The following is an 18,401-nucleotide window of genomic DNA, read 5'->3' on the forward strand; positions in this document are numbered from 1 at the left end:
GCTGGAGAGCCTGTCTGAAGAACGTGGGTTTGGTTTTTTAGCTGGAATGCGGTGTCAGAATCTGTAACTGCGTAGGATTCGTCCCCAAAACGTCCGCGGGGGGGGGGGGGGGGGGGGCGCGGGGGGCAGGGCTACTTCCTGCTTAATAATCGCTTCACAATGTGCTTACTGATGTAGAGAGGGGGAGTATTTTTCGTCGCAGACACTGAAGCAGTCTCTGCTAGTTTTTACTGACTGGTCTGGTCCTCCTCAGTGTGAAAAGAGAGACACAGCAAGGCTGCTTTATTCAGGGTAGTGCTGATGCTTTCCATTTTTGCCACTTCCTAGGTCATTGCTAACAGGAAACGGTGTGTTCCCAGACATAAAGGAAAACAGAATTGTCCAAATTCAGGCAAGCTCTTAAAACAATCTAATGAAGATTGAGAGTCCGCAATTTGGGTTTTTAAACATAACGTTTGCTTGCTACTCGCATTAGTAACGTAAAACATGTTTCTCATTTGATTGCTGTGAATTCTTAACAGTTCCCTAGAACCTTTCTAAAAATTTGCTATTACAGAACTTTCTGTGTGTACAATACTTATGGTTATTGGCTATCACCTCTGGTTTTAAAGAAGATTTTTTGAATTAATGTAAAATTTGTCTTTAAGGTGTATTTATAACTTGCTGGGAATGTTGCAAAGAAATTACCAAAATCAGAAGTGAAACTTCACAATGTAAAGCTGTTCACTTTTTTAGCTACCTTTTATGAACAGTTTAGCAAACCAAACTGTTATTTCACTGTTGGTGTATATCATAGCCATCTTTAGAAAGCTACACCATACTGAAATAATGTACTTGTTCATAGTTTTTCAAGCAGTTTTAAAGATCTTTGCATTTTGAAAAAACAGAAGAAACAAATATGAGAACACATAGATTAATCGAAAGAGGTTTAAAGATACGGGATTAAAACAAACTCGATTCCTGTTCAAGTTAAAACGTGGACAAGTAGTGGCTATTCTAATAATTATTTCCATCTTACAAGTGAATGTCTACTATGTCAGAAAAAAACACATCTGAATATATTACAGTAGTAATTCAGTATGCCTTGGGCTTAAGTTTCTTGTACTTTTACTGTATGCCCTGGGATTCCTGCAGGGAATATTACCGCCTCTTAATTAGTTACTGTTCTTACGTTATTATTTTCTAATTTAACTCAAAAGCTTGGTCCTTTCTGTACGTAAAGACAAAACACACACAACTAGGGACTGCAGTGGTCATTTCAGTGCTATTAAGTAGTGTAGTCTGGATATTTAGGATTAAAGCAGTCCAAATTTTCCAATGCACTATTGGAATTATTATTGTAATTAATATTAATTATTATTAATATATTAATTAGTGCATAATTAATATATGCACTATTATTATATTCAGTTTTATACTGGAAAAGCTGGTTTAATTGAACCAGAATGTGATAATTTATTCATTTTTGACAGATTTAGCAATAGGCCCATTAAATTTTCTTTCAACTTGCATATGATTCACACTCCTTCATTCCCAAGGTGCCTTTTCAGCCTACAGCTGTAGAGAGTTTCTCAAGGGAGGGAAGCAGGGAGCAGGAAGAGTGCAGGGTGCGGGTTGCTGTGAGTATTTGCCAAGATACTGAGGTGGCTATTTCCTGTGCTGATCAATTTCTCAAATTCCTGACTACTTACAGAGCTAGGAAGGTGATTCCCTACCTAGATTACTACTTGAGTGTTTCATTTTCATTTAAAAATGAACACTTTCAGATTCTTTGCTTTTGTAGAAAAATACAGGTTCCTAACTTGCTGTTATGCCCCAGAGCACCAAGATTCTTGGAAATACAAGAGTTCCCAAGGATAAAGTTCTTTATTTAGGACCATATTTATAAATCATCCATAACCACTTTTAAGCTCTTTAACATATACTTAAGCTCCATTGATTTTAGGGTACTTAAATAAGTGCAGTTAAACGCCTAAAAATTTTACCCAATGAAGGAGACTAAGTAGAGATTTCTCTTGTGATGTGTTTTTTAGTCATTAATGTTCTCTTACAGATAATCATGTTATAAATAAAAATATTTGAAAGATCAAAAATAGCCAAACCCTTTTTCTTTTATCGTCTTCTTTTCTGAATAAGAAACAACATATTATTACACAGATAAACCTTACGATTAAGTACTGAGTGCTTTTTTTTGTCTTTTTAAAGCTGTCTGAATAGCTTGCTCCTGGAAACTTTTGTATATGGGTCATTCCAAATTTTGTCTCACCAAGCCGCCTTATTTCTTCAGTCTGTTGCAGTTTTGTCTATTGGGAAAAATAAAATTGCGCCAACTTGACAGGTGTCAGGGAGCTTTTATTTGGATGTGCCAGGTGTTCATAGGATATCTGAAATGTTTGGATAACACTAGGTGTTTGCCCTTTGGGAAGGCTTGAAGAGAAAATTGGAATTAGCCCTCGTGGGCATTCTGCTTGGACCAAATGGGAATGCCTTTTCCTTGGATTTGTAATACTATGCAGCAGAGTTCGTTGCTTTTGTTAAAGGCTTTAGGCTGAATGATGTGATTTTCAAAACATTTCATAGTTGTTCCATTTGCTTTTCATACTGAGAATTTCAGAGGTCAGCTTATATTTAAATCCCTGATTGGAGAATAACAGATCCTACTAATAGTAGGATACTAATAGCCAGTTATTTCTGGCTGTGAAAGCTGACAGTTGTCTTCACCAGAGTAATTCAGTCAGCAAGGAGTGGTCTAATGTTAGACTTGGCTTTGAGAACTGGTGAAAATACTGTAAACAGCTGGTCATAGAAGTTAACTTTGAGTCAGTGATCAGAAGCTCACGGTAAACAAAACAGATAAGAATGTGCCAATCTTAAAAAGGCAAACTTTGAGAAATCAAACTGATTAGTTTTTCAGACAGTGTGCCGTTCAGTTGCTGAATTCATTTGCCACAAGATCTTTCGAAACCAAAAATTAAAATTAAAAAAGTGCGTGTGGAGGAATAGTGAGAAAAAGTGAACAGGCAGATTCAGAGACAAAACGTTGTAAAGAAAAAATACCACCCAGACTTAAACACAAAAGTGTTTATAAAAGATCTATCTCAGGAAGTCCCTAAACCACGCAGCTCACTGCTGACAGGAAGCTACATCTGGAAAACAACTATTGTACCTTTGCCTTTTTCCTATATTCTTTTTCGAAGCATTCTATGCTTTCTGACGCTGGATAGCTTATATTTAAAAATGTTGAAATGAATCACTCTTACAATATTTAATCTTCTGTAATATTTTTTTTTCCTGATTCATGGGGAAAGCATTAGGAAATAGTTGGGGTTTGGGGAAAAATTAAAAAAAATAAAAAATACTGGCAGTTCTCTTGAGAAAATCTGGTTTGTTCAGAGGGAAAGCTTTGCTAGGAAGCTGCAGACAGCTTCAGAATTTTTTAAATTGTTTCAGTGGGTAAGAGAATGATTTGCACCTGTCAGAGCTGATTTGGGGCATAAATTCCTGAACATAATTCCATCTGAATTGCTGGTAACTTTTTCTTTCACACACTGGTATCTTATTTTGAAAGTTGCTTGGTTTATGCTGCGCTTATTTGTCTTGGTTATCTATATTAGGCTTCATTGCTACAGTGACAAAGGTGGAATGATTAATTCCAGTGATCCATTACCGTGAGGTTATTCAGGAAACACCATGGGATTGTTTCCTTCTTTTAGTTTTGGGATAGCTAAGTATGAAGCAATGATAATACTTTATTTGGGTGACTGAAAGTGAGTTAGTTGAGTTAAGCAGGTTTCTTTGGTGTTCAGGTAATAGTGACTTTGAGAAGTCCCAAGTGTTTAGAGATACTCTTGAGTGGCCTTTTTTTGATTAGCAGCCCTGCTTCTAGAAGATTTTCTCTTGAGGTCACCAGTGTGCTTGAGTGAAGAAGAGTAAAACTTTATATAGATCAGCAACAGTCTTTGTTTGCATGAGATGCAATGTGATGGTAGGCTGCTCAGTTGAGGATTTGATATATCAAAAGGTAAGAAAGAATGTCTTTTAGGAATTTGTTTTCTTTGAAGCACTTTAAATCAGCTGTAAAACTGAAAAGTCAGTTCACTGAAATTGTATTACTTTCATTTCCTTTAAAACTTGTGAATTCTTACCATGCTGAAATGTCACTGTAGAAGCACTAGTGTTTCCAGCTGCCTCTGCCTAGCACTGGTAGAAAATGCCTGTCATATTGGGTCACTATTATATTCTTTGTATTCTGAACAGGACTGATGTTACCCATTAGTTTAGTTTAAAGTCTCTTTGGAGAATAGGACTCTTTACAAAGAAAGGCTGCCATGGTAGACCTGAGAAACCATGGGAAGGTTAATGAAGTTTGAAAAGGCTGGTTTGTAGCTGTAACACTCATAGAAGTAATACCACTGCAATTAAAAGCATTGGCACTTTGTTAGTGACGTATCCTTTACAGGAAGACTATTTCTTTTCCTTTATTTCTATAAAAAAATTCAAAACTGTGTAGAACAATGTTAAATATGAAAAATGAAGTGCAATTTAATGATTTAAGTTAGCAGAGTGCTCTGCCTGAGGTAAACGTTTCAGTGTTGAGCTTTTGATTAAAGAAGCAAATTACAGTTATTCTTCTGATCAGCAAATGAAGCTCAGGAACAGAAAAACTTCCATCCAAAACTACTCAGTTAATTAAATTCAATTCACAAATAGTATGGGGAAGACTAAAATCACAATTTTTTACTAATTTATTGTTTGGTGAAAATAATTACTTAACTCCAAGCTTACTCTTTCTTACTTCATGGTTGTTAATACTTAAAAGAATTGAAGAGTTAGATTGAACATTTTGAGACACATGTACTTATCTTGTGCTTTGGCTTTGTTCTTAATCTTTGTTCTTATGACTCAGGACACAAAATAGGTATGACTGAGAAGGAAAAATGTAAGCATTATACAATCACATTTGTGGATAGAGCTATAATGAGGAACAGGCTGTTGTCACACACTTGGACCAGGGAAAAGACTGATTCTTTCTAAACTCATCCAAGAACTAGAATGCTCACAGCTTCCAGTTTACCAGCTTTCTCAGAGAAAACTTCAGTGAAAAAAAGTAATTTTTATGTCCCCAGTGAATCTTCAGTAACCTGACTTACATATCTATTTTCCTTTCTTCTGTTTATTTATTGTAATCTTTCACTTCTAACATATCATAATGCTGCAGTATAGCATCTAATATAAGATACTTTTGAACATCTCAATTAAAGATCTGCATTTCGGAATGTACAAACGTACGCAGGTTGATAGGGTAGAGTGAACGAGCAAAAATGCTTAGTGGAAAGGAAGCAAGGTATTATATGGCCTGGAAAGAATTTTTGTGTTTTAACTGTGAACCTTTTGTTAATAGAGTTTTCTAAAGACTGTTTTACTTATTAAAAATACTTAATTACAGAGCTAATAAGAGACAAGAAAACAGCTCTTCTTGTACTAATGACTGTATGAAACAGATGTGGGCTTCAGGCTTAAATATCAGTTGGCTGTATGAATATTTCCTTATTTCTTACAGCTCTCATTAATGGGACTAACTCAGGAACTAAGTCAGGTCTAGAGACATGATACACTTTCTGTGGCCATAGTTAAGATCAGAAACAATTTGATGAACCACCCAAATGAGTAGCTGGAGGAAGCTGCCTTGGTAAAATGTATTCTTATGTATTTGATGCATCTTTTTTCTGTATGTGAGTCTCGGTTAAATGGTTTTCATTGATATTGATTACAGCTTTTCTGTAACAAAACACATGCACCTTATTACAAGATGCCCATTTATTCTTTGACTCCAAAAACCGAGAGGGAACTTTAGGGTGGGATTGGATTTTGACTAAGCTAGACCTCTAGAGCTAAAGGGGTAGACTAGTGTTTAATTTACTACTTAGATTCTTTTTGCTGTTCCTGTAAATTTTGTGCAAATAATTGTTTCCTTTTTGGTGCACACGTTAAAAGTAAAATTTATTTCACTGCGTTAAGAAAGAACATGTTATTGTACTGTGCATCTCTTTTGTTTGCATGTGCTGAAATGATTCTCCACAGCATACTTAGGTTTTACGTGAACACATATTTTACAAATAGCATTTTTCACCTTCATATTACTGTCAAAAGTATAGTATTTAGTAAGGGCATAATTTGCTAAAGTATCTGTCACAACTGGTATTCTCTACATAGGTTTCTGTCAGCATGCGCACAGTACAGTACACAGGCCAGTTCCATAGCCACATAAGGAAGTTACAGGGGATAGGAAGAAAATCACATAGAAAATGGGGCCTCAGGAGGTTCAACCTCCTACTCAATGCAGGGCTAACTGAAGAGCTGGATTAGGTTACTCAAGACCTTGTCCAGCTAAGTTTTGTAAACCTCCAAAGATGGGGATTCACAGCCTTTCTGGGCAATGGTGTAGTGCTTGACCCCTCTTAAAATGGTTTTTGAGGCGTGGTTGGTTTTTGTTCTGTCGTCCATCCGTCTGTCCCCTCCACCTTCTAATTGGAATTTCCATTGCTGCAGTTTGTGTCAGTTGCTTCTTGTCCTGTCACAGTGCATCTCTGAGAAAAATCTGTCTCTGTTCTCTGCAACTCCCCCACATGCTCCTTTTTATTAGGGAAATAACCACAGCTACATTCTGCGCCTTTGGCCCCATCTCTTCTCCAGACTACACAAGCCCAGTTCTTTAGGCCTGTCCTCGTCCGTCAAGTGCTCCTGCTCCCAGGCCATTTTAGTGCTCTGTCCTGTACAGAGGTGCAGCAGGACTGTATGGCAGTATTCCAGATGTGGCCTCACTGCTGCCAAATAGATATAAAAAACTTATCTTTAAAACTTTTAGGAAAATGAACTGTATTGTGTTTGGTTGCCACCTGTGTGCACGTAGTAACATTGCATTTTATAAGAAGGCATGCTACTAAGCAACATTTCCTGGAAACTGCATGTTATAATCTACCTTAAAGATAAATTTGTAATGTTGCTTTCTTAAAAGTCATAGATGGCTAGAGAGTTACTTTTCTCCTTGTAGGTCAGATCAGGGATATCTAAACAGTTGATGTATTCAAGCTCACAGCTAAGGCTTCAATGGATGTTGCAGCTTCTGAGAAGGCAGTGTGATCTGAACTGTTTTTCTGGAGCTGGTGATCATTATTTCTCTTTTTAGGTGTAGAAGGAGCCAAAAGAAACAGGGCGGTTGTCCTGGTTTCGGCTGGGATAGAGTTCATTTTCTTTCTAGTAGCTGGTGTAGTTTTATGTTTTGGATTTAGTATGAGAAGAATGTTGATAACGCACTGATGTTTTCAGTTGTTGCTAAGTAGTGTTTAGACTAAGTCAAGTCTTTTTTCAGCTTCTCATGCCCAGCCAGCAAGAAGGCTGGAGGGGTGCAAGAAGTTGGGAGGGGACACAGCCAAGGCATCTGAGCCAAACTGGCCAAAGGGATATTCCATACCATGCGATGTCATGCCAAGAATATAAACTGGGGGGAGTAGGGCTGGGGGGGGGTGGCAGACCGCTGCTTGGGAACTAACTGGGCATCAGTCAGCAAGTGGTTAGCAATTGCATTGTGCATCACTTGTTTTGTATATTCCAATTCTTTTTTTTCTATTCCTTTTCTTCCTTCCTTCCTTTCCTAGTAAACTGTTCTTATCTCAATCCACAGGTTTTACTTTTTTTCCCCAGTTCTTTCCCCCATCCCACTGGGTGGGTGGGGAATGAGCGAGCAGCTGCATGGTACTTAGTTGCTGGCTGGGCTTAAACCACAACAGCGCTATAGGAGATGCTATTGGCAGAGGGTGGAATTAAACATTGTATCAGTGCTGGCATTTTGTTTTTATTTTTGTTGAATGAATGCTTAATTTTAAAGATGCTCATGCCTTTCAAGGGACTTGTTTAGCAATAATGTAGTTACTCATGATATCCCGTTGTTGAAGCTATTGCTGGTGAGTAGATCTGCTTTGGCACTCATGCACATACTATAATAATGACAGTGTAGTTTCCATTACTATTGTTACCCATTTTTTAAAAATGTATTTGCCATTACTGTAAGAGTCGGTTGGAACAGATCTTTTAATACTTTATGGAAGTACTGTCTTTTTAAAAATATAGTTGCAAACTGATTTTAGATTGTGTTCTGACAGAGGTAACAGACTACAACTATTTTCACTTTTTTTTTTTTACTAATTGTACATAATACCATCTGTTGTTTGCAGTTACATCTTGTTTGCCGTGAAGTAAAATAATTTTCAGAACTTTCACTCCAATTATTGAATTATTTGTGGTTTTGCGTTTGATTAATGGAGGTAGAGTTGTATATTAGACTTATGCTATGCATAGGTGTTATGTTGACAGTTTTTGAACCCATGAGGTACATTTGCCTGAATGATCCCTAAGTTTTATTCAGGTGAATACTGTCTACACTGAAAACTTACTGAAGTAGTTATTCCAGTGAATGTCTCAATTTGGATGTGATCATTCCTGAGGAATGCTGGGCCTGTAATAGACTGTCTGTTCCAGAGTAAATATTCCAAAATAGTTTGTCTATGCTTTCCAGGTATAGACAAGCCCAGAGTGGTAATGTGGCCCTTCAGTAGTGTTTTCTGGTTCTGAAACCAGAAAAGAGAGAAGTTGATGTTTGTATAGTAAGCATATGCATGATTATTGGTATGAGAAGTTAGTTTGATTCAATTAAAAAATTACATATAATCTAGAAAACAGCCCGGTACAGAACATCTTTGGGGTTTTGGTTGATATATTGCTATTTCAAGTCCAAAAATGCTGCAGGCTTGCATGCTATACACATAGCGCTTTTTTTGCTCAGCATAGAAGGTAGCACTGTTTGGGGTACAATATTGGTGTTGATTATCTCTAGTTAAAATAATTATTAACACATTCTTGCTTATTCACCAGACTAGCTTTACAACATAGTTAAATGTGTGTCCTACCAGCATCAAATTTTAATTTTGTTAGTTGATGTTGCAGAGGTTGATCGAGCCAAAATAAGGTGCTCTCTCTAGCTGTACATTTTTATAAGGTCAGTTTTGCTTATATCTCATGATAAAAGAGATTGCTTGAAGTACTTGCTTTATTTGCAGTTAAAATCAGTGTCAGTTGTCTGCTTGTACAGGCATAGCTTTGCTACAACAAATTAGTCCATATAACTGCTGTACTCCAAACTGTCCTACAATAATACATGTGTAGGCATAGGCTAGCACATTTATAACATTCATCATAGAATAATAGAGTCATGGCTGGAAGGGACCCCTGGAGATCATCTGGTCCAACATTCTGTTGAAAGCAAGGGCATAGGTTAGGTTATCCAGGGTCCTATAAAACCAAATCTTGGAATATTTCCAGCAAGAAAAGTTGCACTCCTTCTCTGGGGAACCTGTTCCAATGTTTAATTGTTCTCACAGTGAAGAATTTTTGCTTATATACAGACAGAATTTCCCCCATCACCTCTTGCCTTGTTGCTGTGAATCACTCTGAAGAGAGTATTTCCACCTTCTCTATAACTGCCTTTTAGGTACTGGAAGACTGGTTAGATCCCCTTCCTGCACCTTTGCTTTTCTGTGCTGAACAGACCCAATTCCTTTAACCTTTCTTCCTCTAACAAGTTTTTCCAACCCTGTAGCCATCTTGATGGTCATCCATGGGACCATCTCGTAATTGTTTAATGTCTCTCTTGAGACAGTTTAATCATCAATACATTTCTGTGTGCTAATGGAAACAGTAAATAAGATACTCACTTCAATAGTTATTTGGATTTAGTTCAGTCTGTGTTTTAGTGTTTGTAGTATTAGTGTGGATTTTGCCAAGCAGCTTTGCTGTTCTAACAAGAAAATGTAGACAGAGGCTATACTCTAAATCCTTTCCAATGAAGCCATACTGGGGACCAGTTTTGAGATTCTGATTTAAATATACATATGCAAATCTGCATGTGCCTCCCTATTGAAAGTGTAAATAATAAGCAGAGGTTCTCAAGCCTATCAAGAGCTGAAAAGTTAATTAATTGTATTGTTTGCATTTTCAACATGAAAACAGTTGTGGTCCATATTTTCATGTCAGGCTATTACTGGCAATTCTCATTGTAGCAACCATCATTAAAATGCTTTAAAGCAATTTAAATAATTATTTAAAGCTCTAATTAATATATTTGTAACTTATTTAAGAAAGGCATCTATTTTTAAAGTTTCCCTTTTTCCTTTACTTACATGAGGATTTGTATAAGGAAAATTCTCTTCTTGGTATGTTTTTAAGGTGCTTCTCATTACTCTCTTTGCAAGACAAAAGTTTGAAGCCATAATTATTTTCCCTTTCATGTAGATGAATGTTCAGAAAACAACAACAACAAAAAAGACTGGCAAATAAAGGAAATGTATCTTTCAATTCATCCTTTTGTTGAAGAATTAATGTTCCAGAAAGCAATCATACTAGCTACTTCCTCTCTTAGTAACTTACTAGCACCATCATTATAGGCATTTCTTTTACCTGTGTTTTTGGAAAAAAGCTTTCATGGTATTGTGAGTACTCTCACTCTCATTAGACTGATGATATGCAAGGGAAGATGCCAGAGAACGGCAAGAATGGCTGTTTTGGAATTTGGAGGAATCATACAAATCTTTTTAATTGAGAATGGGTTTTGTCTTTTTGAGTCAGCCTCATTATAGTTCTGCATTTGTGCATGTGTGTGATACTGATGCTATGTTCTGGCTAGGTGGCATCAGATAGAAGTGATAAACTTGATCATAATCCCACCTTTACTTTCCTGTGAGTGATCCCATTCACTTGGCCACTGTGCCGGCAATACATATTACAAATCATGTGTTGTTGCCTTGGCAAAGATTTGTCTTCAGTTGTTTTTAGAATACTCAAGTCCTACCAAGGTTAACCAGTGTATACATTTGGTTTTGTAAAAAAATTTTCCAACCCGTAGTCCATGGAAAATATCCAGTCTTCTTGAAACCAATGATACCACAAAACTGTTGGCTCTTTTGACTATGAGCTAATCTCCTAAGAATGGTGTCTTTGGTTTTACAGACTGCTGACTGTAGTGATTTGGACTTTCTACCACTTAGTTAATTGATAAGTTGCTTTCCCTCTGTCCTCTGCTTTATTTAGTATGATACAACCACAATACTGTATGTGGGAAAAGGCTTTCATAAATACAGCTGACTACAAATTGGAAACATATTTTTTGTCTCTTCTGGTTTTCCTATCAAATGAGTGTCATTATTCAACTTTGGGGGAGAAAAAAGGGAAAATAATTACTTTTCATAGGTTCCCTTCTGTTAGGCGTGCCAGTTACTGCATGTCTTGTAGATGCTGCTTCCTGTACAGAATGCTCTATACCCAGACATCCATGCCACACTGCAGTGTATGTGCGTTCAGGAGCTTCTGGGTTGTGAATATCTAGGGAACTAAATCTGTTCATTAAAACATTTCTCTTTTTGTTGTTGTTGTTCTCTTACAGCACATGTTTGTGGTTGTCACAGTAACAGTACAATTGAGCAAACGAATGTGGAAGATTATTATAGTACTTGATCAAAATGTTAATTAAGAATAACAAATTGAAGTCCCCAGGCTAATCTGAAATACTTCCCCATCAGCTAATTATTTTTTGCTGCAAAATAGTGAATGTCTGACTAACAAAAATACCATACAGAAGCTGTTTCCTAACAACTGCATTTGCAGAATTGCACAGACCCCTAGCAGAGCACTGTGCACTACAGTATATGTGAAGTATACAGTAGTGGTGTGCTTTGACCACTTAATTTTGGGTTTGTTAGCCCTACTATTTCACAGGATAGTTTTATATCCATTATAAAAAAGAATAAAAGAAAAAAAAAGACACAATTGAGAAAGATAAAGATTGAAAACCTGTATCGGCACTGGTTTTTTTACGATCAGTTTTGCAACAGCGTGTATTTGTGAGACAATTCTGGGTACTGTAAGTTTTGGATTACACCTGGTGCCTGCAGATTGCCATAAACCCCCAAAAGAGATTTGAAATTCTGAATTCTTAAGAATAAATGGTGCTGATACTTCTACAGGCTGCACATCATTACATATTTTGTATAAGGAATTTAAACCCCACTTTTGCTAAGTCTTCCCACTCATAATAATTATTTTCATGAGGTCTTTCTGACAGGGAAATGCTCTCTCTCTCTGAACTCGTGGAAAATAGAGGATAACAATAACTTGCTCAGGTCAAAGAAATCTCTAACAGAAAATTTGAACTCAGATTTTCTGACTTCAGGCAAATGCCTTAAGAAACAGATTTCTATTTGTTTCTGCGGCTGTGGTTTAAAGTAATACCATCCCAGCTTTTCTCTTTGGTATAACTTTGTACATGTGATTTACTGAACTGAAATATTTTGTCTTTCATAGCATGTTATGTCAGCCTGTCTTAATGAGGAACAAATCACACACAGCTGTTAATGAAAATTTTAAAGCTTATATGCTTGAGTTGTTGTTCATCAGAATTGGGTGAAGCTGAATAAGCACCAATTTCAGAAGGCTTGGGATTATTTTTCTTAAGAGCACATTGTTAGTACCCATCAGCTCCAAAGTGTGCTTATTTATTATCTGCCTCAGTGCTATTTTCTCTTTCTCAGAAGCCTTGAGTATTGAATAAAGAAATAATAGGAGAAGCTTAACTGTGAATTAGGACACAAATGTACAGACTTAGGTTTGCATCCTGCTGAACACTGCAGTTCTCCATAAATACTTTTTCAATGAAATTTAGACTTGGAAGTTGCTGTCTGGTAGATGAAACACTCAAAATGCATTATCTGGGTGTCATTGACTACTACATTCCAAGGTGACTTTTTTGTTGTACTTTGGTTTCCCTGTCTTTAAGCTGTCAATAGTATTACTGCTTTGTTTGAGCTCTGCAAATTTTATGCCAATTTAAAAAGAATCAGTCCCCTTTACACAGTGTGATTTCCATTGATAAATTTAGTTCTGGATTATTTGGCCATGTTTTTCCTTAGTCTGTGTTATTATTTCCATGATACCATAAACTAATGAATACTGTGTTGTCCGCATACAATATCCAGCTGCAAAATTAGTTCTAGTAACAATGGAGAAAAGTCAGTATCATTGGAAAATGTTTTGCCTGTGGAAGCAGCTGCCCATGAGCTCACCCTCTGGAAAATATCCTGATGGCTTCACATCTTAGAGAGCTTTTTTCAGTGCACAGTAGCACAAATGTAAGCCAAGGTTTGAAAAGCTAGTGCTGTGTGTTTTCTTTGGCATATGGCAACCCTGAGCCTTTCCTTTGAGAAGCAGGTCTTAAAGTCTTTTGCTGAAGGGAATAATTTTGTGATTCCTCTGAGCAAAATAAACTGATTCTCATCTATTCCTATTATCACATCATATATATAGAAGAGTTCAAAATGCCACTTCCCAGATCAAGGCTGGTAACACTAAAAAAAAAGTCATAAAAATCTAACCATCCTTCTTGCTTTAAAACGAGGGAGGGAGAGGAACACCATTGAAAAGGTGTAGCTTGATGTGTATTTACAAAGAATTATGTTCTGTTACATTCCAGCATGTTACATTCAGTTTAATTTTCTATTGGCATCCATTAGTTTGGTTTCTTTCTACCTGTAACCCACTACACACAAAAAGCTCATTTCCTTACACTTTTCTTTGGCATTTACAGGACCTGTGCTAACCCCTCCCTCATCCTTTTTGTTGCTCAGGTATCTTGTTGGTCCTCATCTGTATAGTATCATGGCAAATTTACTGTTTGTCCTGAAGAAATGCTTACAACTGCTGATACAGATCGAGAGGGTGTTTATACCCTTGATATCAATGAGAATAGCTGCAAACTTGCTCAAAATAGCTAGAAAGTAGCCTTGAACCAGGGTGCCATAAGGCATGTTGCAGTGTAGAGGCTCTGAGCAGATACAGTTTTTACAGCCTTTACTCAGCATTTTGATGTGCCACTTGGCAAGAGGGGATAGTGAAGAGCTGCTATATGGAATCTAAATCTAGGTAGGAACTCCAGGTCATGGAGAAATCTTGGTGACTCAGTCTGGTTTTACTTGGCATCGGACTGCTACAGAGCCATTCCAGTACTGGGGAAATTGGTGTTCTTTCCTTCATTCTGATGTGTAAGGTGCCTGGTCTGTGTTGGCAGTGTGTAAATGTTAGAAGCTCTCATGTGTTGGATGATGGCTGAAGCAGCTGCCAGTATGGCTGGACCCCTTGTGATAGGTAAGTTCAGAAGAGCTGAAAATAGTAATTGAGGTTTGGGTCCCCCATCCCCCCCCCAAATAAATGTAAGTAAGACTGGGATATGGAAACAAAACAGATATAAGCAGAACTAAGGTGCTAGCTATTTGTGCTTATCTAGTTTATGTTTCTCTAGTATGATGTGAAATATAACATAAGCTGTGAAATCTGAGAGATGTGAAATCTACTGTGAGATGTAATAAACTTGTATGTGTACTCATAACTTTCACAAGAGTGAGAAGGGAAGAGCAGGTGCTGCTGATCTCGAGAAACCTGTAGGAAATTGGCTTCTAAACAGATGAAGTCTTTTTTTCTTTTTTTTTTTTTTTCCCCCTCTGCTTTTGTATATACTTTGTTAACCCAGACATTCTTATAAACAGCAAAGACCAGTCAAATCCAAACCAAGAAACCAGAAGGGAGAGTGAGAGAATGGAATGAGCATACAGAAGAGGGACAAGCTGTGTTCAGGCCACACTGGGGACGACCTTGTGCCCAAAGGAGAGATGATTTCTTCTAGGCTATTTTTTTAACAGTCAAACTCAGGTCATTCAGTAGGTTACTTACGGAGTAGATGTACATGCAGTTCACTGACTTGCTGGCAGAGACTGCTAGTCTTCCTGCAAAGCTGAGGAAATACGGGAATGTGGAAGCTAGGCAACTTCTAAGGAGTGATAAGTGGAAAGAATAATGCTGTCGGATTTTTAACAAAGGTGTCAGCAAGCACCAGCAACCATCACCAATAACTCCTGTTATAGTTATCAGTAGGCAATCTGTTGCAGAATTAACTGTGATCTCTTAGATTTAAAATATTGTCCATGATAATGTATAATTGTACAAAACTAACCATGATGGCCTTTTCAGCTAATATTCTTAAGTGAAAATCTAATTTTCTGCATCCAAGCCTGTGGACACAGAGACAAAAATATACTGCTATAGGTAAGTTAACAGAGCTGTACTCAAAGCATACAGAGGAAGCAAATTCAGTCACTCCCTCTTCCTTTAAACGTCACTCATCTTTTGGCTTGTGATATTATTGCAGTTGAGGGAAGCAGAAGCACATCAGCATACTTAATCCATAGGCCCAGAACCCCAAACTACTAACACAGATTACAAAAATGGAGGCTATTTTTGTTAGAACAAATAAAACAGTTACTGACAACATACATAACTTCTAATGATACGCAGTTCTATGTTTCTAGAGACAGATATGCGTAGAGATGGAAACGAAGACAAGTTCAGAATGATTTTTACAAGGTACTTTTGGGGAGGAATCAGTAAATAGCCCAGGTTGCTCTTAAGCTAAAAGCATTAAGACAGTCTGAGGCATATGAACCTCTCCTTTATAAACTGTACACGTGTCTGTGAGATATATTACTTCTTCAAGAGAGAGCATTTTTAATATGGGAAGAAAATTTTTAAAGGACTGGTCTGGACCAGTGAAGGAAGTTAAACTAGACTGTAAAACTTGACCTGATTTCTAAGCATATTTTTTCTTTGTTTTCACTCCAGTGTGACTGGAAATTCCATTTGGCTTATATGTTGTTATATTGTTAATCCAACTTTATTCCACTTATTTACAAGGACTAAACATCCTTTTTGGATATGGTGGGGTTATCAAATTACCTTTGGCCACTGGAGCGCTCTCCTATCTATTCATGTCAGTGGGTCTGACAGGGATATGGTTCTTTCTTAGTCCAAATTCACAGGTTGGTGGGGTCTTGAGAGACAGTTTAGTCATGGCCTTATGGTTTCCTAGCAAAGCATTAACAGTTCGTAATGAACTGAGTTTGTTCTTGCTTATCACTGCCTCTGTGTCTGTTTCTTCATTTTGCAATGACAGTTCCTGTAATTTCTACACCCATTCCTCCCTAAGCAGTGGAAGGATTTTCCAGAATGCATGAATGAATAGGCTAAAAACTAAAGAAATTAGGTAGGCACTTGCAGCCTGCCTAATGCTGGACATAATCCAGCGTTACGCAATGACCCACTTATTTGTCAAGGTGGCAGAGATCTGAAGAAACAGGTGTGTAGCAAGCACAGCACTGGTGTGAAAAAGTCTTGCAAGGGATTTCCATAAAGTATTCCAAAGTCTCAGGATAGAAACGTTAATGGAGAGCTTCCAGACAGCACTTGAGAGATACAAAATTCCACAGCAAGACTGAATCTGAGCTATAAAACTATGTGACAGTGAAGTATGGGGTGTACTCAACATGTGAATGAGATTTTGCTTATGCAGATACTCAGTACTTACTAAAATCTAATGAAATTGCCAGGTCTGTCTTTTTTTTTTCATAAGCTGTAAAGAAGAAAACCTTAGTAAGCCACATGGCTTTTCTTAAATTTGCTAGACTATTGCTGGTGGTCTGTAACTTAGAGCTCTACATGATAGTAATGAGTCATTACTAGGGAACACATAAGAACATTTTAATTTCCGGAAAGAATTTATATTTTCCCAGATGGAAATCTTATTTCCAGGGTTTTGGTTTTTTTCTAATCTGAGTAAGTTTGAGGCATACTTACTACCAGGAGATTACATAGAAATAATTTGTTTTCACTACATAAACTTAATACACTTCCAAAGATCTGATTATTATCAGTAATTAATGCAAGCGTACTGAAATTCTCTCAGGAGTGTGTTGTTTAGGTGTGCTCCATGCATTTCATTGTACTGGCTTTCCTTCCCTTTTAAAAAAATTGCACTTGACTAGCATAGTTGCACTTCCTGTTGTTTTAATAGTTGAAATTCATCGAGAAAATTTATTGTCCTAAAGCTAGAAGAGTGAAAGTGAGCCAGCTAGCTATTTTCCTGAAACTAAGAGTGCTATTTTCAAGGCAAGGCAAGAAAACATAGGGTGAAGGGGGAGTCATTAATTATAAACATGCTCAAAAAACAGTATGGAAAATCTAATGTGGAAATATGATAGATTTTTATGCTGCACAAGTTATTTTCCTGCTCAAAAGAATGTTCCTTTCTTTGTTATGCAGCAAAGAAGGACTAACTTCCCTGCAGAGTTCACAGAATAGTTTAGGAATATATTAAATTAAAGTCTGCCTTTCAGCTGACCCTAAATGTTTGAGCAATCCTTTAAAGAAAAATCAGACTGAGATAATGTTTTTGACACACTAGCAATAGCTGCAGTGATCCCTGAATGGAGCACATACAGTGATTTCTGTTCAGTCTACTTGAATACAGCATTCAGAGCAGACTCAGTACATTTTGTACAGCACTTTCTCCCTGCATTCATAAAGGGTTTGCCTTCCAGGACCACTGAGGTCAGTAAGATTTATGGAAAATATTTAATCTGTCTATCATTCATGCTTTCAAAAGATACTGTATTTACTAATCCTCCTTCTCAAGCTTTGGAAATACGCATTATCTCTTTCAAGGAAAGAATTTGGAATTTATTTATTAGGAGCTTCAGACTGGCTTCAACAGAGGTGGAGGAGCAAATAGCACAGGAATGTCAAGTCTCTGAGACCTCTTGGCAATCAAGTACTGGGAATATGAGTCCCAAGACTTGGACAATCTATAATAATTTGCAGTCTGAGCAAAATATGCTTACACAAGAATCTTTTCTCTAACGGGTTTTTATTTTGGGCTGCTTGCTAACTTAGGAGGAACTAAAAACATCTTTTGTGTGTATTTTCTGAACTGGAGTAGCAACTATAAACTTGCAATACTTTTGTACTCAGCACTTATATAAATAGTAAAAAGATGTTCCTGAAAAGCTGTGGTTGTTTTTGGAAAGGATAAAATGCACCAGGTTCCATGCTTCCTGCAGAGCTTCACAGGCAGGTTCTGTTTCTGAGACCATCCTGCCCATGTCTGAGATGCACTGAAATGCTGTTGTTACAGATTACAACACAGTTCTCCTACAGAACTGAAGTTTTATCATGGATTTCTGAGGAAGTTCTCAGCTGAGTTTGATGTGTGGAATGGAAAACAACAGTATACAATCAGAAAGATACCAGTAGTGCTTGCTCTTATGCCAGAGAATTTTGATAGTAGGTTGCTTACATTCACCTGATAACGAATTTGTTGAAAAGCCAGAAATGTTGGTGAATGTCAGGTTCTCAGGCTGACTTACCTTTTTCTTCTTGAAAAGGTTTTGTGAAGCTGATTTAATTTCCTATTTTAT

At 37.2% G+C, this 18,401-nt stretch overlaps 1 protein-coding gene across 7 annotated transcripts in view; it reads left to right on the forward strand.

Annotated features, from left to right (window-relative positions):
* The window catches only part of RALGPS1 (Ral GEF with PH domain and SH3 binding motif 1), a 133,597-nt gene that overhangs the window by 72,400 nt on the left and 42,796 nt on the right, over window positions 1–18,401 (forward strand). The gene's annotated exons all lie outside the window — the stretch shown is intronic.

Source organism: Haliaeetus albicilla, chromosome 26 (genome assembly GCF_947461875.1).
Source record: "Haliaeetus albicilla chromosome 26, bHalAlb1.1, whole genome shotgun sequence".
Classification (NCBI taxonomy): Eukaryota; Metazoa; Chordata; class Aves; order Accipitriformes; family Accipitridae; genus Haliaeetus; species Haliaeetus albicilla.